Source organism: Netta rufina (assembly GCF_964035555.1).
Source record: "Netta rufina genome assembly, chromosome: 1".
In the NCBI taxonomy this organism is placed as follows: domain Eukaryota; kingdom Metazoa; phylum Chordata; class Aves; order Anseriformes; family Anatidae; genus Netta; species Netta rufina.
Window position 1 is genome coordinate 107,923,449 of NC_140123.1, and position 21,749 is coordinate 107,945,197.

General features: G+C 37.2%; 1 pseudogene across 1 annotated transcript; it reads right to left on the reverse strand.

Moving 5' to 3' along the window:
• Positions 1 to 18,962: 18,962 nt before the first annotated feature.
• LOC311212584 (inositol 1,4,5-trisphosphate receptor-interacting protein-like 1) lies at positions 18,963 to 19,980 on the reverse strand (annotated as a pseudogene). Its single transcript has one exon. The product of its transcript is annotated as an inositol 1,4,5-trisphosphate receptor-interacting protein-like 1 (transcript).
• Positions 19,981 to 21,749: the final 1,769 nt, after the last annotated feature.

Sequence of the window (21,749 nt, forward strand, 5' to 3'; positions counted from 1 at the left end):
AATTAGAACTTGAGGTGAACACCAGAGAGCACAAAGGAATAACACAAAGGGGACCAAGTAAGATTAAGGAATCAGACAGAAAATTACAAAATGAGATTCAAATAGGAAAAATACAAACTCATATGTGAGGAAAATAATATAAAATACAGATATTCAAATAGAAGCTGGGATGAAGTATAATGCTGGAAGAAGACCTCAGAGCAATAGCTTATTGAAAATTGAGTAAAAGCTTACAGCACAGCATGGGTCAGATCATTTTAGTTATTTTCTAGAATTCAGTTTCTTCAGACAGTGAAGAAACTATAGCAGCTCTGGTGCTGCAACCAACAGTTTCATTGGAATCAGCCACAATGGACCTATTAAAAAAAAAAAAAAGAAAAAGGTTGTCAGTGCTCAGTTCCCATAACTGTAAAGATAGTGACAAATGAGTGTATGATTTGTCTTGGAAATGACATAACTAAAACCATTATGAAAAAAATAAAAATAAACCAACACTACATATTAGGTTGATCCAAGGACCCAGACCTGAGAAATGGAAAGAAGATCCACCACAAGCAAGGCATGGTTTAACTGATTTGTGTAGCCAGACTTTTTTTTCCCCTTTGGTCGGAGAAGTGATCGTGCAATTTTAGATTATACTGTGATTATACCACAGTGGTTGTATCGATGTTATTGCGTAGTGTGGTTTCAAATTATATTGAATGCTACAGACTATTTGATTTAGATCCCATCTGAGCCTGTTCCCTGACATGCCAGAGATTTGGGACTCTACATGTATTTCTTTGAAGACCATAAAGAAGAGCTGCTTTTGGGAATTTATTGAAAGGTGTCAGAATGTGTGACTAAGACAATGTTGTGCAGGACATGCTAGAAAAGCTGCCTTTCTTGCTAGAAAACATGCATAGAAGTCAAAATATCTCATCTCTTGAAAAGCTAGCAAACATTTGCATCACTGAGGTATTTGAACAGTAGGTGCTTTATTTAGCAAGTTCCACTTCTGCTCCCCCTCTTAAATTGGTGTCAATTCCTATCATCCCTCCTGAACCTATATTAATAATTCTGAATCAGAAGCAGATATTTTCTCAGGTATGATCATTAGCACTTGTTAAAGGCCTTGTTGAGATTATTAAATGAATCTTTCACTTACTCACCTTCTGGTTATTTTTCAATTTGTTTGAAGATGGGTGCAATTAAATCTCTTCCTAGGAAGAGGAATTCCCCTAACAAGGTGCAGCTTGCAGCTCAGCACTCCCAGCTTGCTCCCCATGATCCCAGAGTGGCTGCCTCACACCAGCTGTGGAGAGGGGAGCTGCCAAACTCCTGCTGTGCTCTTGTCCCATGGCTCAGCAGCTCCATTTGCCTCCATGAACTCTTCTGTTTCTTTTCACATTCCTACATCCTATCTGGATGCTGTCTGAGAGTTGCCATGTATAAACATATTTAGTTTGGTTGCTCACTGAAAGCAAGACTATGAGATAAAGGGGACAGAATTGCTTTATGTATGGCCAGCCTTACCAATCCTCTCGTCCTCTGCAATCAAAAGGCATTGGGAAAGCTGTCCTGAAGCCAACTAATTCAGGCTTATGGCATGCTCTCTAGCGAGGTGACAGCCAAAATCATGGCATGCTAGTTGAGAAAGTATTAAATTGATGGAGATGCATCACTGACAATGAAAAACAACTGAGATAAAATTTGTGCACAGGGTCTTTTTTGCTTGCCTTTTTTTCCCCTTGTTTGCTTGCTTCTTTTTAAGCATACAACCGCATCACCTCTTTTTTTTTTTTTTTTTTTTTTTACCACCTTTTGTTTCCGTTTGACACAAATAATTTTTCAATTGTAAAATTAAGACTATACAGTAGTTTTGGACAACTTAGGAAGTGTTGATAGCAGGGTCTGGCTTTTGACATAGTGGGGTTTTAAGAAAAAAATTTTCATGGCTTTTGACTTACAGTTTCTAACATGAAGGAGTTTAGATACAGGTGATTTATGTGGTATCTTTGGAAGCTTGAAAACAGATTGTTACTTTGCATAATCAAGTTATTGATATCCAGTAATGAGTTACTCTATGTGAATCCCAGGCAAACATTTCTAAAATAAACCTGTAAACATGCTGAATTGTTATTGCATGGTTTATTGGCACAAATGACTTTGATTTCCTCTTAAACTCTGTCTTCATCTCACAAATGCAACAAATAAATCATGTAATCAGTAACATGATCATCCTAGGCAGATGTCTTGATACCACCTCAGTAAGGTCAGCTGAGAGTCAAGGCTGTAAGTAGAAACTTACTGTACACTGGTCCTGTGGCTAATATTAAAGTGATTGAAGCTTTAAAACACTGTTTAAATGATAAATGGTTATTCTACCTTGAGCTACCTAGGTTGTAAACTACATTTTCTGAGAACCAGTGTTTGTCTTGTTGCTCAGCTCGTTTATCTCTATTAATAAAATTCTCAGAGTGCACATGCACTGTAGGCAGTATGGAAAATCTGCTTAAATCCACCCATTCTATAATTAACACTCAAATTTTTCATTACTTTTCCCAAGATTATCAGCTCTTATTAGCATAGTAAATTCTGAATGTTCTAATGTAGTTCTATGCTTCCATACATTTCCCAAAACAGAAAAAAAAAATAAGAATAGGGTGCTAGTATTCACCAAACCAAACAAGCACAAACGATGACAACAAAAACAAAACTCTACCTTAAATTTCCAAACATAGAAACATAGAACTAGTTTTTCTGTGTTGCATACATTAAATAGAATTGAGGCATATAAAGAAAAACAAGTATATGCTTAGGCCCAGCCATGAGTCATGTGATACTAAAATCATAAGGCTTTTTTTTTTTCTGGGGGGGAGGGTGATGGTGGTGCATGAAATATTAAAATGATTGAACTAATTTATATTAGCCTGTTATCTTAGTTTATCTTTAATTGTTATTATTATTTTTATTATGTCATTCCTTTCCTACTACTATTTATATGCATTGTTCCAAAGATATTGAAAATATCTCTTCTCCCAAATACATTTTTCACAAACTTGACTCAGAAGATATGGATTATGGGGAATATCATTCAAACTACTGGTCCAGAATAAGTTTTTATTCGCTGTGCAGAATAAGTTACGCACAGCGAATTTTGATTAAATATATATTTCGTCCCATCATTTTAGCTCTTTTCTAGAGCCTGAAATATGACACAGATCTTTGTAGTATACAACCTAGGTAGCTCAAGATCTTTTTACGGATCTTGTAGAAGAGTATTTATTTTTGCTGGATCATCTAAATATCTTTTAAAGAAAAATAACAATACGTTGTCTCACAAAATTACAATTGACTCATGCATTAACATTTACAAATACACATATATATGTATTTTTTTTTCCCGACTTAGATACCTATACATTTTGAACACTTCAATCAAAACTAGCCATTTCTTTCTGATAGGTGTAATACACGATTCTTTCTTTGTATATAGATAATTTTTCAACTTGTATTTTAGAAATGGATATTTTTTCAGTATCATCACTATGATAGTATTTCAGATTAATCAATGCACAAACAATAGATATTGGGTAAAACACTCATTGATTAATCAAAATTCCCCAAATGGAACTTCAGTTGCTTTCCGTATTTTTCATAAAGAAATGCATTGGTGTTATTTAGATAAGCCTTACTCAAAACATTTTATATTTTTTTAGTGACCTGCCACCTATATATTTGCATTCCTACTGTTGTTAATTTCTTTTGAGACTGGCACTGCTACCATACAAGATAATGATGATGAGACAGTCTAAGGATAAAACATGTTTGGAAGACACTTGTCATATATTATTAAATGAATGGGAAATGATCAGTTAAAGAAGCAGATGATTAGGAAGGAAGGCACATTTTACTTGCAAATAGAGCACAAGTTGGCAACTAAACTTGAGCAGGTTTTAGTACTATTGAAATGTTATGTTACTACTTTTTGGACATTTGCAGGATGAGTCCATGAACCAAAACACTTCTGCTATAAGGAGCGCTGGGTGGTTATTTCTGTGACTATGAAACAGAAGTACTACTCTAACAAGGGAGATACTATAAATTTGCCAGAAATATTGTTAAATTAGTGGACATAAGCTTCTTAGTGGACATAAGCTTCTTAGTGGTTAGGTATCTTGTGATGCAAATACATTTAAAGGAAATAATAGCAATGTCAGAGCAGTGTGTAATGAAGACTTAGTGGAAATTCACATTAAAATCAATGTTTATGCTCCTTTGTTAAATATTTGATGTCATAAATTGCCTGATGACTTCAAATCAATGCAATAAAGATAAGAAAATGTATAGTAACAATAAACTGGAAAACATATTGACATACTTAATAGTCCATGTCAAATAGATTATAGCTTTTTTTTTTTTTTTTTTTTTTTTTTTTTTTAAGTCACCAGGTATGTTTGACATTGATGGAGGCTGCAAAACACAGTCTTCTAATCATTAAAAATTATGAAATGATGTTTATAGTCTTTGGGCTTACAAGTGATTAAAAAAAGAGATGCTTTAACTGATGTGATTCTGTCTTATGAAGTTCTTCAGACTGGACAGAATAGTAAATTAGGCTGTGAATTCTCCCTGTACTCTAATGAGATTATAGACCCAGACTTGAAGGAAACAGTAACCCATTGTACTTCTTCCAAACACCCCAAATTACAAGAGGAATTGAATAACAAGAGGATTCACTGTAGGACTGACATTCCCTCTTCTACCCAGTACCAAACCACAAGAATTATGTTATTCAACAATACTAGGGGATTTTCTTTCCCTCACTCCTGTGTTAGCACATGTACCATACATCCTGTTAGTGATCTAACATCTTGCCATCTAAAATTTAGAAGACATAACTTATTTAAGTCAGGTACTGATTATACCAAAATCTAAAATACAGACTACCTTTGACTACACTAAGGAGAACAATTTTTCATTTATGAACACTGTTAGTCATAACACTTTCCTTTTATGCTGTGATATTTTTCATGGTATCTCTTCATCAAATTAATGTCATAACATTTATTTTGCGATGAATATCAAGACACACGATGGGTTGTGCAACATATTTCTTACAGGATAAGTCACCTTCTGGAAGATAACAAAGAAAGCATTCCATATGAGAGGGACTGCTAAGTATTTTTACCTGAGCAGAGTTATTCTCCCTATCTATAAAATATACAATACCAGTATCACACAAATGCTATGTTATTGTCCCAGGCTACTTCACATAAACCCTCTCCTTTTTCACTACTCCACTCACTATTCAAATGTCACATAACAGCATTAGTGTCATAGGCATTGTTACTGCTATTCCTCTGTCAAAGGCAACAGTTTGGCAAGATAGAAATCGTGCTGCTTTTCTGTCAGCTCCCCTACATCTCTACTAGAACACTGAATTTTCTGTTACATACAAATTTACCAATGTAAATTGTTTGAGATGAAAATGTTACACATGAGAGATAATTGAAAAAATAAATCTCAAGGGGTGATGTTTTCTTTTTATTGTTATTGTTGTTTGAAGAGCAGGGAAAGACCCGATCTACAGTAATAGGTAATAATTTCTTTGAAACTATCTAGTGTCCTCAATCTTTGGATTAGAGAAGATTAGCCAAATGCAGAAGAGATGTCATTGTATGGATCCATGAAGATGGACAGACAGAGGGAAGAAAACTAAAGGGTTTTGCCAGAATGAAATCCCAGAAGGTGGTAGTTTTATTTCACTGTACCAAAATAAGTTCAGTTTAGACTTTCTTTTTAACATAGCAAATACATTCAAAGTCCTAATCAATTAAAATATTTCTTCCTTACACTTTATGTTCAAAATAAGAAGCATAACTAAGGCTGATGTGATCTGATATTATATTCCCAATATGTTTGGTTTTTCTCCTTCAGAAGGATATTTTTTTTCCCCAACAGCTGCTTGTCATTTGCCATGATTTAATATTTTTGAATGGTGAAAAATAAATACATGAAAGAACTGTAAAAAAGAAAAATACAGAACCAGAGTTTGATGTTAATAGTAAGACAGTGATTTTGGAAGATATTTACTATAAGAATTTTCATCATATAGTAGTGATATTTTAGTGTTTTTGATTGTTCAATAGAGGAAGCAAAGAAAATGCAAATATTACCTGTAGTTCTTGATTTCAATACTGAACCTCAGGTTACATAGAATTAATATTGATAAGAGTACTTTCTCAACACAAAGATCAGAGGGAGAATATTCACACATTTTAAATGAAACCCATCTTGATATGGAAGATTAAGTATGAGGTAGTCTCGCATCTCCAGTACACTCATCTCTCCTAAGAATTATTTCTGGATATGCATTGTTATTTCTTAATCAACATTATTTTGTTCATGGTTTCTAAAGAAATTGGCACAGCTTTTCAGAATGAGCTTTTCAGAATGCAGAATATTCACCTGGTTTCTAAGCTTGGGACCAATGTTTATTTTTGCTGTCTCAATTTGATTTGATGATACTGGGGGAACTGCTACCATCTGCTTCCATCTTATGAGATTGGTCTCACCATATGAAACATAATGGATGTGACCAGAATGTGCTGGTTGGTGAAAAAAATCACATGTACACACTGCTTTGATTTTAACGAAAAAGGAACAGATTATATGATATTATAAAGAGCATTCACAAACATTTTCCTTTATTGAAAACTGAAACTAATAGAAGTGTTTTTCAAACAAAAAAGGCATTTCTGACAAAAACATTTTTAGAACTTAGAGCAGAAATTTGAGATTGCCAGAAAGCAGTCTTTCTGACTTCTAAAGGCTTACTTGGGGGGTATATTTTGTATGACAAGTTTGGTGTGGTTTATTTGTTTATTCACTCAGTTCACAGCAATATTTTATTGAGTATGGAGAAAATTTGTTTGAAAACTTGCTATGATCCATAGATATTTTCATATAAGATAGAATTCTGAAGACCAAGTTTTAAAAGCAACCTATACTGATACACTGAATACTAGGACTAAAAAGAGCTAAAAATGATTAAATCCAGTTTTGCAAGAGAAGATGAAACTCCTAAACTGCCTTCTGTTTTTCACTTCCTAGACCCCTGGAGCCTATTTGTGAATATGGACCCTCAAAGCTGTTGCTTGAAAATAGTAAGGTAGAATCTTGTTTTCCATTTTTGCAGTCTTGTTTGTTTTGGCTACTCCTAGGTGGGGATTGCATCTGGCCATTGCAATGGCATAAAGAGGAACGTACCCTCTCCAGTTTCTATATCAGAAAGAGAAATGTTTCTGCATTCTTCTGCCTTTTCACTCATCATCTGATGCAGTGGATGAAGATATAAAATAGTTGAAATGGCTGCTGCATCATCTGGGCACAGTGCTCTGAACCAGACCTCTGAGGTGGCACTCACAGCAATCATCTGAGCTACAGGTCATCTAAATGGGACAGCTTAGGGAAATCTTCTGCTTGGGACCCCCGCAAAGTAACAGCTGCCTTTTTCAGTTTCTTGTGAACCCATTATGAGTCTTCCTCAATTTAATGAGTTTGTCTGATTTTAATATTTTGTTTTTAAATATAATTCATTAGTCTTTAAGGTAAAAGAGGGGTCTCAAATCATGTTGTTTAATTATTGTTGGTGGGAAAGAGGTAGTCTTTCCAGATTTTTACTAGAGCTAAAATCTAAGGCATTTTAACAGGTCTGGTGAATGAAGAAAATAAATCAAAACTTTGAAGGGGAATAATTACATAACTCATCTGTTTTACAGCATTCTTTGAATGCTATTGAAAGTAAAAATATGGAACAATCAGGTATTCACTTGCCACCACCTTTCCTTATCTCCCTTGTCAATGATTTATCATATCCTTAGATATGCCAGAAAGTAGACTGGATAACAGACATCTGGTTTACTTTGGATGAAGTTTGTTAATTTATATCCTCTGTGGTCTATTCAGGAAAACTCATGGAACTCTACTCAGGAAAACACGTTTCCTCATCTTTTCTATCTATTGGAAGATGGAAAATAGCACATAGTCCGGCTTCTTCCTTAGCTGCTATTCCCTTACTATTTAAGGAAACAAAACACTTTTACAGGAGGAAACATCTCTGCTCATAGTACAAATAAGTAGGAGATTAATCTCATGCTAAACTTGGTTGTGTTGTCTTCTGAGCCAGTTTCAAATTCTAGTTCAGTCTGGGAGAAGTACTAATGTACATCCTACAGTGTTCATTGTATTTCTCCTGTAGGTAAAATTAAAGGAAATCTGTGATCTGGTTTGGCATTGGGGTGTGTGTGGGAGAAATCTCACATAATCCTTTTGTCCTTTCCTTCAGAGAAACGCTCATGAAAAAAAAAAAAAACACACAAATCTTCCAGAATGCTGTTGTCCATTATCTTTGCCTGCAACTGCTTTCTTGCATTCTCAAGGCCAATACTATATTTTCTCTTGTTGTTTTTTTTTTTTTTTTTTTTTTTAAATAGATTTTTTGTTTTAAAGAGAGTGCCTCATTATAATGAAATTAATCAATCTAAGGTTTTTCTCCCCTCCATAAATTCTCTTCTTGGTTGGAAGAGAATGTTTTGCTGGCAGATCTCTACTTCTAATTTGTTGCCGTCTTCTTTTTTCTTTACATTAATACTCCGCTTATAACAGTTAACCATAACTCTGTCTATCCAAAGGTTGAGGTCTGAAAAAATTGTTGTCCATCTCATATTTCTAAAAGTACAAATCACAATGAATGATGTAACTTCAGCTCCAATGTGGAAGTATTATTTCAAAGTGAATGGCAATAATGATCTTTATATTATATGGCCCAATTTTCTTCTGACTTTTATGCTTTCCTGTAAATCAGGAGTACATTTCTCAGGGCTATAAAGTTGCACCGACCTTTAATTAAGCAGGTAACCACAGTATCAGCTTGTTTTTAATACTTGCAGACAGCATAAAGACACAGATTCACCATGATTATAATTTAGCTCACCTTGATAGCTGGGGGAAGACAAAGCAGGAGACCAGACACATTTTGAGGCAATTCTGTGAGCTTCCATGAGTTAGCCACAATACTCAATTCCTCGACCCCTTGGGTAGCAAGCAACTAACATTTCTCCACCACATAAAAGCAGCATCCCAGCCTGCCCTCCTTCCCTGGGGAGGTAACTACCACCAGCTGGGGCTCTTGGTGATCCAATAATGGGGCATGGGGTCTCTGACAGTGCCTTCCTCTTTTCTCAGGGGAAGCTTTCAGATTTTGAAGGAACATGTTATCATACAGAGCTTGTGTAGGCATGCTGTTTTATTGCAAATGTTGGATTCATTGCATCTAAAATATCTCCATGATTTTCTTCTCAAGCAATATAAAAAAAGTTTTGTTTTGTTTTAAGAAAGCCAAGTACCGAATTTAAGAAATACTCCTGTAGCCTTCAAGAACTTCAGGCTTTCAGCTGGGAGTCTGACAGTCTGACATTATTTTTAACCTCTCATTTACTGTCTCTTTGGATGGTTGGATTTCCTCATGAACATTTTTATTTCTTAGGTATTATTCATGCTATTCTAGCAGTCATGCGAATTGGTTACTCACTGTCGGTGGAATGTTCTGAGAATTTAGTAATGAACATCTCCAGCGATTTAGATGAAACTGGATACTTAGTTGCTTGCAGAACCAGGTGAAAGTAGAATTTCTAGCTCTGAGGAAATTTCATTCATTCACTCGCTAAAAAAAAAAAAAAATAAATAACATCATAAGAATGTAATGATATCAATTTTCCTCTTAAATCTGAATTCCTTTCACACAAGTTACCCGATCCATGCAAAGGGTATTTGTGCCTTGTTTTTCCTTGTTAGCTTTTTATTGTTTTTGTTTTTATCAATGCTCCATCCTGAAACACCAAAGATCTGTTTTGTCATCAACATATGTTTTGCCATGGCTGGACAGTGTCTAGATAAAATGAAAACAGACCAAAATCTCCTAGCATGATCTTTTGTTAAGATCAATATATTGACATCAATAAAGGATAAAAGATTATGACAGTTGTGCTTTCTGTGCCAGAAAAACTACAAGGCAGAAGACAAGCTGCAATATGCATTTGGGTCAGGGCTTGTGTCAATGGAAGCATGATGAACTTCCAAAAGAAACAGCAGGCAGTTTAGGTTAGGCTCAAAAGAAGTAAGGAACAAAAAGAGATCTAGTTTTCTTGGCCTTATGGCATAGGGACAAAAAGCCTCCAGTGATGTGCAAGGAAATTCCTCAGGGGATCTATCCTAGCTTCAAAGAAGGACATCTCAAAATGTAATAGTTTTAAAAAGAATTTAAAAGAAACTTATAACTACAAACTTGAAGCCAGGCTTCTTTGAGATTACATGTCAACAGATATTTACAGTATGTTGTGGTCAAGTTCATAGATGGTAATAAAAATTCAGATTGGTGATATGAAGGTATCATCTAACAATATACTTAGATTTTTTTCCCTAAAACATTTTGTAGTGTTTAAACTGTATTTAATCAGAGAGGACATTTCCTGTGATATTTAAAGAAATTGAAGGCAATGGTAAGTTAAAAGAACCTCAGCTTGAGTTGGCAAAAAGCAATTTAGATATTTTTGTAGTGCTGATGTATTGCCAAGGTCACAAACAAGACTGATTTATATAGGAAATATGAGTTAGAAAGGCTATTTAAGGGAGCCATAAATACTTTGCTTTGATGTGCTTAGATAGATTTATTTCTTCCATCAGCTGCACAGAAAAATTATGATTTACCAGTAATCTTCTAGCACAATTCAGTGATAGAGTATCTGATAACTTTTCTTGAAAAGAAATAATTCCCCCCATATTCTGCGTATTAAACTGATATTCAGAGTAGAATTAGGAATTAAGAAAGACATCCTGAAAATCTGCAACAGCCTCATCTGCTAAGGAGCTCTTAACCGAATCATAATCAGAAAGAGTTAAAGAAAACTTTTATACTGCTGGGTGCTAATGGCCACGTCCCCCAAGCCCCAAAGAAACAAGGCAGAAACACGCATCTTAAGAAAGATAAACCACTACACCCAGTAGGGTTTTCCACCAACAGCACTCTTCCAAGCACAGTTTCTCAGGATTACCTCTTCACTGTTGAGAAGGGTGTTTTGCTTACTGAGTCTAGCCAAATACTACCTGTAAAATAGCCTGTTTGTGCTTCTATTCCAAGGATTCAGCCAGAATGTTCATTTAAGGCAGAAAATTCTCAACATTTGTCTCAGAAACATTGGTATGAAAAAATTTCTGGAGTGGGTTCACCCCTCTCATCTTACCAGTTTTCTTGAAGATAAAACTGTGCTTCCAGTGTTGTGCAGCCGAAATCAATGGCAGATGGGTTGCATGGCTGATCTCAACAGAGAAAGGAAACAATGCAACAAAGACCACAACAGCAGCTTGAATGGTTGACTCTGTTTCAAGTATGATATACTTATTATTCAAAGCTTCTCCCAAGGCTGGGGCAGGGGATGAGGTGGTGTGAAGTGCTAAGAGGTTCTGGCTCAGAAAAAAAATAAAAATCTGAAAACAGCCACCTCTTCTCCTTCCCAGGTTTTCCAAAATGCCCTAGAGGTAGGAAGGTCAGCCTTAAGGGAAATTGTCTATAAGAGGACAAGAAAGAGAAAGGCACAACTCTTTATCACAGTGTTTAAAAGTTATTCACCCCTGGGGGCTTCAGAAATAAGGTAAGCAATGATGAATTGCATGCACATAACTACAAGGGAGTAGAGAAGTCAGACAAATGAACAGGGCAGGAATCGTGATCTGTCCATAGCAAGTAGCTTTCACAATGAATAATGCAAAACCAAGCATTTTGAGGTGGAGGTAGGTTAGTAATAAAGTTCAGTTTTATAAGTTTCCTGAGGGGAAAATATAAAAAAAAAAAAAAAAAAACAATTCTTATGTCCATTAAAAAAAAAAAAAAAAGTGCTTTCAAGCAAGAAATCTAATCAGCACATTGCTCACAAGCTCAGTTACAGGAGGTTTGGACTTGGACTTTCTACATTTAACCCCAAACCTTTGTTTTAGCTTTTCTTAAAATCACTACATACTTGGCTCTAACCGCAAGTAATTTAGTACCTGTTTGGCATAACTGTAGTGTTAACTGGAGGTTTACTTGAAATCACAGTATCAGCATCAGAGGAAACTCAGTAGGAAATAGTTTATAGCTTCTCTAAAATTCAAAAAATTAAGTGGTAGAAAGCAAAAACAACTCTACAGGGTAATAAAGTTTAGTGTTTTTTCATTATGCACACTTATTATGGATACATGAAACTGTCACTGTAAGATTATTCTAAAGCACCTATTAACCAGTATTCAAAATAAGAGGCTTAAATTCACATTCCTGTTTTGCACGTTGCAAGAGAGTATTATTCTACATAAGCCACCAATGAGACAGTTACTCATTGACTAATTGCTAACCACAGTCACTATTCTGCCCAGTTTTTCATTTGTTAAGTCTTACATCTGACATATGGACACTAAAACTCTCCAAGAAACCCTGTCTCTATTAGCTCAGGGTTAAAAATAGATTAAAATAAGTAGTAAGTTCTGTTGTTGGCTCCAAAAGTGCTACATTTTCCAAAGCTGCTCCTCCTCCCTTGTTTGTTCAGGAACACGAATCAAGCACAACTAAGCTTGTGAAGTGCAAAGAATTTTGAAGTATACCAATTGTAAAGAAAACTCATGCTTCATACTGTTTGTATGAGTTTTCCTCGCCAGCTAAGAGCATCACATACACTAACACAGCTTTTAGAAAAATGTAAGACACTAGCCAAGAGAACAAAAAGGACTGAAAAACCTGTGCTAGAAGAAAAACAAATCAGTTAATAGGAGTGTTTTGCATCAAACTGTGTACTATTTAAAAAAAAAAAAAAAATCTGCAAAGAGAGAGCTGTGACATTTCCGTATTAGGGAGCATTCTTTCTTAGAAAATGTTTTTAAGGGAAAATAGGGGGAAGAAAAAACAAGAGCAATGACAATAAAGAACTAGAATTAGCCTTCTACTTTTTTTTTTTTTTTTTCCCTTTTCCATAACTTCTCCCCTAGTGTTCCATTTTTTCAGTACCCAGGTTCCCAGTCCCATGTATTCTTTTATTGTCACTGATCTTTCTTTTCCTCACAAACATTAATCTCCAATCCACAGACAGTGTTTTCACCACTGAAAACCACTTAAACATAGTACAGAACCACTTACACATAGTACAGAAAATCCAATACCTTTGGATTCTTGGGATGGACAACAATGGGTATTCAGTATGCAGTACTGGAAGTGACCATGATACAGCAGGAAAGAAAAACCAGAAATTTCAAAACTTTTCTACCAAAGGAATAAAAATTGAAGTCACCAGTCTGCTTGAGACTTGTGATCTTTTGGAAAAAAAAAAAGAAAAAAAGAAAAAAAAAGATTAAAACTCATTCAGCATACACATGAAGTCTATTTCCTCTCTATAAAATTGCTTTTCTATTTCTTCAGGATTTACAGAATTATTCCAAGGCCATAGAACTGTGGGAGTTGGAAGGAGACAGGCAATTTTAATTCCTATGTAAGTAAATATAAAAGGGAAAAGCAAAGAAACACTTTGTTTTCTTAAAGTAAAATTAGCAGGACACCAGTAGAACTGGAAAAATAAAAGAATGAAACAATCATTTGAAAGCCAGTAAGTAAGGCTTAAAATGCAGGAGTCTTATATATCAGACACTGATACTATGACAAGTCTACGTTAATGAGAATGAGTTTTCTGCTCTTAGTAATGGCCCTTTCTGAGACCATCCTATTCCATTTTATAAACTGCAGATATTTCTCAGGGCTCTGCCTATGCAATACTGAAGGAGCATGCTAAAGGGATCCACAGAAAATTCCCAGGATAATTAAAAAAAAAAATCCCTCAAGCAGATTAAAAAAAAAAAAGTAATATTTACCAGAACTACAGGCATTTTGTTTAGTGTCAGAATCGTATCATTCTGAGCTTTTCTTAGCATAGACTTGAACAAATTGGATAGCAAGATGCAGTAGTAACACACTTCTGATATAACAAATTGCTCTTTATTTAAAGTTACTTTTAAAATATGAATAAGATTTTAAAGCCTGTCAAAGATGGCATGAAAAGATAAAAATAAAGAAGTGTCAGGAACAAAAATGTTCTTTTTTCCTTCCTCTGAATTAATTTGCATGTCAGTCAAAAAATCTGTCAATGCATATGCAATATAAGCAGCATGACTTACACTACTAAAAGCGTAGGAAAAAGGAACAAGAAGAACCAAAGAAGAGGAAAACGACAGCTGTGATGAGCAAGGATTCTTCCCAAACTATAGTACGTATTCAACTATAACAATACACTCAAAGATGGTGAAGAAACGATGACAGAACAGTCAATTACAGCTGAGCAGAATGTAAAAAGAGCTACAAAATCTACAGAGCAGAACCAACACCAGGTGGTTGGTCAGGCTTCTCTAGCCACCCACCCCACTGGCCAGAGCCCAAGCCCTGTGAAGTAGCGAGGTCCTACCTCCTCCTGGCAGCCCACATAGTCTGTTGGTACTCCCAGGCTACCAAGATGGTGCAAACAGCTCTCAGGAGCTACAGGGCTGAAATAAATACAGGCCTGATGGGAAGCTGTAGCTGTAGTCACAAAAGGTGTTGGCTGAGATGTAAATTGGATTATTGATTGCTGCTGTTCAAATCCATATGAAGCCTAGGAAAGGAATGAGTTGGGACTTTAATTTGAGGTCTTGTTTACCCAGCTGAAGAAGATGTAGGGATTAAGCATGCTTAGAGGTTTTTGAAGCTTCTGTAGAGGTATCTTTCAAGTAAATTTTTAATTTGAAACATTTCTTCATTAAAAAATCATTTTGTTTTTCAGCATTCAATGTGAAGAGCATGGGGAGGTAAACAAACTCTGTGCACAAATGCCATTAATAAAGCTAAAGATGTCTTTTAATCAAATTCTGCAAGTTTCTCTATTCGGAATTTGAAGCAAGACTAACTTCAGGTTTTGCATGTATGAAAGGACCCTATGGAAAAGAATCAGCTTCCCTTCAGTTCCTGTTAGGTTCACCTTGAACATGACCAGCAGTGCTGCACAGTACATAAGTTGAGACAGAATTCAGCTTTGGCGTTGTTCTAGGATAAAGAAACAGCAAGTAAAAACAAAACAAAAAAAAAAAAAACAAGCCACAAAAAACCCTTAACATCACTTTTGTCTCAAGAATAAGCAGCTGCAACTGAATGCATGCAGACAGAAGATCTGCTGAATAATGATTTCCCATTTCTTTTTTGTACTCACATATTGAGAAGAATTGTGCTCTAACTATGGATTTCAAGGTTCGAGTCCAGGCCGTCAGTATTGCCAGCACACTGGGCTGGCATTTTAAGTTATAGGTAACACTGTGAAAAGTGGAACACGTTAAGTGTTGTTTCTCTCAAGCATTAAGATTTCATCATTCTGAGTCTGTTGTTCAGAGAAAGGCAGCCAAGCCTTTCTTCCACAACCTAGCAAAAGACTGTGTTATCAGTCAAAATCTGTCTACATAAATAATGTTTCCTTAGGTATCCTTCTTAATTTGCTTTTTCATAACATTCAGCCTTTATATGGGAGATCTGATTTAAGTTCTCTGCCTTGATTGAGGCATCTCAACCCCCTGTTTCCAACTTGCAAATGCCTTACCCTGTCTGCCGTTCCAGGCTTTGCAGAAAAGACACAGATTCTCTTGCTGTCATTTTTTCCAGAATGGATAGAGTGCACTTGGGGTCAGAAAGCTATGGGTAAGGATATCAAGAAGTTCTCCAAGGTTTAATTCTCTGCTCCAGTGCCTTTTGAAGATTTTGTACTAAGTAACCTATGAATAAAATACAAATACTATTACTGGATCTCAGGGGAACTAGAAAGCGCCACCATTCCAGATGAGTTCACACATATTTACTTTTTTCTTCCTTCTCTTAGTGTGCTAATTTTGTCAACAAAAATAAAAATTTAAACTTAGTACATGGTTATCAAAGCAGAATATTGAATGCAAGACAAGGAAGCTCATTCTGTTAACATTGGAGTTACTGCTCTAATTGATCCATTATTTATTTAACAAGGTAAAGGAAATACAACTACTGTTTTTGCAGTTCTGCTCTATGAGCAAAGAGATGCTTAAAGTGCATGTTCTCATGGGATTTAGGCATTAGTAGCTCAGCATGAAGTTACTCAGCCTTCAGTGGACTCAGACCTCTGTGCCAAGAAGAAGTGCACTTTGCAGTGTCTAATAAGAGGCACCCACACATTTTAAATGCTCTAGGGCCAGAAGGAAGTGACTGCTGAGGACCCCACCTTTAGCCTTCAACATTTCACAAGCCATTCGAATAGTGGTGGTGTAGCACCAACATAGCAAAGCTCCATATGCAACTCTCTGGAAATGAAAGCAATTTTATTTCAAAAGAAAACTGTTTTTACTCAGTCTCTCTTACACCAGTGGGCATGTGTTTGAGTGGTCCTAGCAGCTAGGTTTCAAAGGAAAGATGGTGGCTATTGAGATTTTTTCCTTGATTGTTCTGAGGTTGGTGACCAGGTGCTAGCTTTGAATGTCTTTCTTGCTCTTTCAGAGTTGACAGTGAAAAAGTAGGAAAAGTCTAATCTTTCTAATTTCCCCACTGTTGACATAAGTATAGCCATGAGGCTTGGTAAAGGAGCACAACTGGGTATCAACTGCTACAAATGGTAGTGCAAATATAACATGAGACTGCACTACTGGTGTGGATGGCAGTAGGTGCAATGAAGGCAGAATCACTGAAATCAAAAATAAATAAATAAATACTCCGAGTGCATAAAACATTGAAATTATTTCTTGGATATTTCCCTTTCTGTCTCCTAATATTCAGCATGCGTGTCTTCTTAGAATCTCTCACAGCCAACTTAAAAACTCACTAAAAATTTACTTTCAACCCTTTCAGCTCTCTCTCTTTTTTTTTTTTTTTTTTTCCCCAGAACATCATTTTTTCTCTATGAAGTGGTGCCTTGCCCAACTGAAGTGTTCAGAAAAATGTGCTGATTTCAAAAGGAAAAAAAAAAAGCATTTCAATCATGCTGAATTTTTTCCTCATTTTTAGAAAGTAGCTTGTTGATTTATTATTATAAAGTTTTATAAATTTATGAAAAACGAAGATTTTTCTTTTTTTTTTTTTTTAATTTATTTAAGCAGTAAAGAGCTGAAAAGTGAGATGAAATTTTAAAATCTTTGTTGTTGTTGTTGTTTATTTTAAAGTACTATCACATTTTTGTCTTCAGGAAATTTCCAATAAAATTGAAAAAAAGATCTCCTTCTCAGCTCTACTTATTCACTGTTGTGTTACCAATTTTGATCCAAACTGACAGGTAGGCATAACAGGCTGGGCTTTGTGAATTTATATGTTAAGTCAGGACATATGGATGTGGTCTTCTGGTGTCTTGTCAAGGAGCTTATATACAAAGTTTGGATTCCTATGGAACCAATAAAGCAACAGCTACCCAGGTAAGTAACTATAATGCAATTAATTTTTTATTTTTATTTTATTTTATTTTATTTTTTTCAGAAAGACAAAGGAATTACTTGTGTGAATAATAACATCAGTGCAATATCATGAACTTTGTTAGGGATTTGAATGCACACAAGTCAAAAGTTAAGAATTATGATTACTGCTATAACAGGAAGTCAAACGTGTCACATATAAATGTATTTTAATTGTAGAGCAGAGTGAGCTGTGGATGGTTTTCCTTGATGGCATAATCTCAACATAAAAAATAAATTCACCAAAGCTTTTTGTGTCTCTTCTTTGCCTGCTTTATGGGCCAAATCTTTAAAGCTATGGAAATTTCTGTCAATTTCAAACATATCAGAATTTGCTTACTGTAAACACATACATACTAAACTTTTACTTGCATAGCCCCTATTTGCATGCCACAGAACAAGAACATTTCATGTTCTCCCTTAATATTTCTTCAAAAAACAAACCATATGAATGCACAAAATAAAAATAGCTTCTAGTGATCACTCCACACTAAGACCTGAATTATATGAAGTTGTTTCATGCAAAGCTTATGCTGCTACAACTGAAGAACCTGAACTTTGAGATCTATGCATATAGAAACCACTCAGATTTATCAGTGTTAATTACATTAATACATACCTTGCAAGGAAGCAAAATCTATACATGTACATTGCTGAAAAACAACAACAACAACAACAACAACAAAACAACAACAAAAAAAACCAGAGCATTTTTAATAAGTTAGATTAGATATTTAATGAGTTAAATCTAGTCCCAAATACACATAAACATCATCAGGTTTAAGCATGATATATTAAAATCAGTAGCACTACTCGGCACACAGTTAGTTAATGCAAGTAGTTAGGTATGAGAACCTTGCCTTTTGGGGAGTGAAGCTGCAACTCAGAGAGCAAAAAAAGTACGAACTGCCTCTTTATTTTATGTTTATTTTTATTTTTAATTTTAGTCTAGGTTATATAAATAAAAGTTTTTAACCCATGACATTTTGTTAAAGAATAAAACAGCACAAAGATCAAACGTTTTAAACGTTTTGTTTACATGCTTGTACTATGCTGCCTGAAGATGAATGTGGTTATATCAGCTTGCAGTGTACACATGTCATGACAAGATACTGTGATTTCAGTATTGATCTTTAAAGAAAATATCAGTGAGTCTGTGTTAAAAGTCCAAGTTGGTCAACCAAGATTTCTAAGATTTCTAATTTTACACTTTTTTTCCAGGGCTGTGGCTGTCAGGTGGTGAATCACAGCCGTCTTCAGGGCATGGGGGGAAAAGCCTTTGCTCACCAGCATACGGGCGCGGGGCTGCAGCTGTTTGAGGTGGAAGCTGTGGGGTCGGGCATGCCTGGCCGTGTGCCCGACAGACTGCATCTCTGCCACAGCACAGCTCTTTGGTGGCGCCGTGCTGCTGGTGAAGCTGGCCGCGGCTACTCCAGGCTCAGGAAGGAGTCCAAGTCGTGTAGCCGCACCCCAAGCGTGATCTCAATGGAGAGGGTGCTCTGGGAGGCGTTGGCCAGCCTGATCTTGCAGGAGCGGCGGGAGGGCAGCACCGTCAGGCGGCAGTGGCGCGACTGCGGCAGAAGCTCCCAGTCTGCTTTCACCAAGGCCTGGAACCAGCAAGTGGTTTCCTCCACATCCAGGTAGGAGCCGGTGCAGAGGGTGCGCAGCAGGCTGGGCTCCTGTCTTCTCCTCAGCTTGTGCTCAGGGTGGTGGAGGAAGCACAGCTTGTCCCCTGCCAGCCGCTCCCTCGCGCAGGCGCACTCCAGCTCCACGCGCAGGCCGGGCTTCCTCGCTGGCGCCCAGCTCCGGGTGGAAGGCATGCCCGGGGGGAGGCCTCAGGGGCATGAGCAGGCGGTAGAGGACGTTGTCCTGCCGGGTATTCCCATCTTCGGAGAAGCAGCCCACACTGATGGCTGGCTGCAGCCGTGGCTTGAAGAGAGATTCCCCGGAGAGTCTTTGGCAGGCACCAAGAAGCTTGTCCACCAGCTCCTCCACCACCTTGCACTTGTCGGCCATGTATGGTGCCGGCCATTGGGTGCGATTGGCCCAAACCCTGCCCAGATCCCGGGTGTCATCGGTGTTGGTGTTGTCTTCGTCCTTCTTCTCCTTCTTCCTTGGGGAGATGCCCTGCTTGCTTCTGCTGCAGAGCCCAAGTCTCCATTTCCTGAGCCACCGGCAGAGCCCGAAGAGCAGGACAAGGAGGTCAATAAAGGTCCAGAGCTGCCACTGCTGCAAGGCAGTGAAGAGCAGGGCTCCCAAGGCCACCCCGCTCTGCTCCTGGCTCCTCTCCTCCATCTCATGCAGCAGCCGAGCCATGCCTTCAATCAGCTGCTCCGCATGCTGCTGCATTCGCTCATTTTCATCCACATCCACCTGATCATCCACAAACCATGGCTTCTGGGCAATGCCCAGCACAGCCAGGGCGAGGAAGATCAGCCGAGCCATGGCTTGCAGGAGGTGCGATCTGCACTCACCGATGGCCAAGGCCAAAGTGTGGTGGCGCTGCTGCTGCTGGCCCTGATGACAGCTCCCCCGCTGTGACTCATCCTCTGTGCTGTCACAGGCACCACAGCCGCATCACACCAATCCCCCTTCTCTCCCCTCCTCACCTCTTTGCCTCTCCTCTCCCAGGATCATTTATAAAAACTTTGAAGGTAATAGGCCCTAAATTGGAGCCTTGCAGAACCACACTAGTGACTTTTCTCCATCCTATTTTAAGTCCACTTGAGCCTGGCCTATCTGTCAATTGCTCACCCTGTTATCCCATAATGTTTCTTTCAACAAGTTAGCCATTTAAACACAGAGGCATTGTGTGCGTATATATATATATATATTTATTTATTTATTATTTATTTATTATTATTATTATTATTATTTCCTGGCATTTTCAGTAAAGATATCTGCTTTTTCTTCAGGTAAGGTAGTAGTCAAGATGTTTTTGATTCCAGCATCTTAAACAGCATCTCTTGGTTCTAGAAGAAACTAGAGCCCTTAATAGGAATTTAATAGGAATTTAACAGGAATTTAATAGGAATACTCAAAATAACTTGGCACTGGGAGTATATCCTGTGAAGTAGGTGCTCCTCATCCAGGGTTGGTATTATAGAGAAGGAAGTGATGGGATTGTGTGTGCCTTTCCTCAGGTTATATAAAAGAAAAAAGCAACTCATGTTGTATACTGCATGATTCATTAAGTGTGTCTTGAGAATACCTTTGACAGGAAGGAGATGAGGTGAAACTGTGTTTTGATCATTGGAAAATCTCAACATTAAAAATGCATCATGAAGTATAGTCAGATGTTGTCCTGGTTTCAGTTAGAACAGAATTAATTTTCTTCCTAGTAGCTGGTGGAATGCTGTGTTTTGGCTTAGGATGAGAAGAGTGCTGATAACACCCCGATGTTTTAATTGTTGCAGAGCAGTGCTTATACCAAGCCAAGGACACCTCAGACTTTTGCTCTGTCCTGCCAACAGGCAGGCTGGGGGTGCAGTAGGAGCTGGGAGGGGACAGACCCAGGACAGGTGACCCGAACTAGCCAAAGGGGTATTCCATACCATCTGACGTCATGCTAAACAATATATAGGGGTGGCTAGCCGGGGGGAGGGGGCCGGACTGCTCGGGGTTAAGCTGGGCATCGGTCAGCGGGTGGTGAGCAATTGCATTGTGCATCACTTGTTTGTACATATTATTATTAGTAGTACTATTATCATCATTGTATTATTATTATTATTATTATTATTATTATTATTATTATTATTATTATTATTATTATTATTATTATTTTCCTATCTTATTAAACTGTCTTTATCTCAACTCATGGGCTTCACTTTCCATTTCTCTCCCCCGTCCCAGAGAGGGAGGGGGGAGGGTGAGCGAACGGCTGCGTGGTGTTTAGCTGCCAGCCGGGTTAAACCACGACAGATGTATAGTTAGCACTTTGAAAAACTCAGCATTGGACATATGTACATGAATCTGGATAGCATCATGAACTTGGTGATCAAACCTCTTGTTGGATATAGCTCATAATACTACAACTAATACTGTTAACTAAAATAAATAAATAAGTAAAACACAGAAATAATAAAATATTCTCTGTTTTTGAGAGAAAAATTAACCTGTGGAAAACTATATGACAACATGGTCAGTCATAAGGCACACTGGCAGTACACTTTAGACTCTGTTTGTAGACATAGTCAAAACCAGGCATCCAGTCA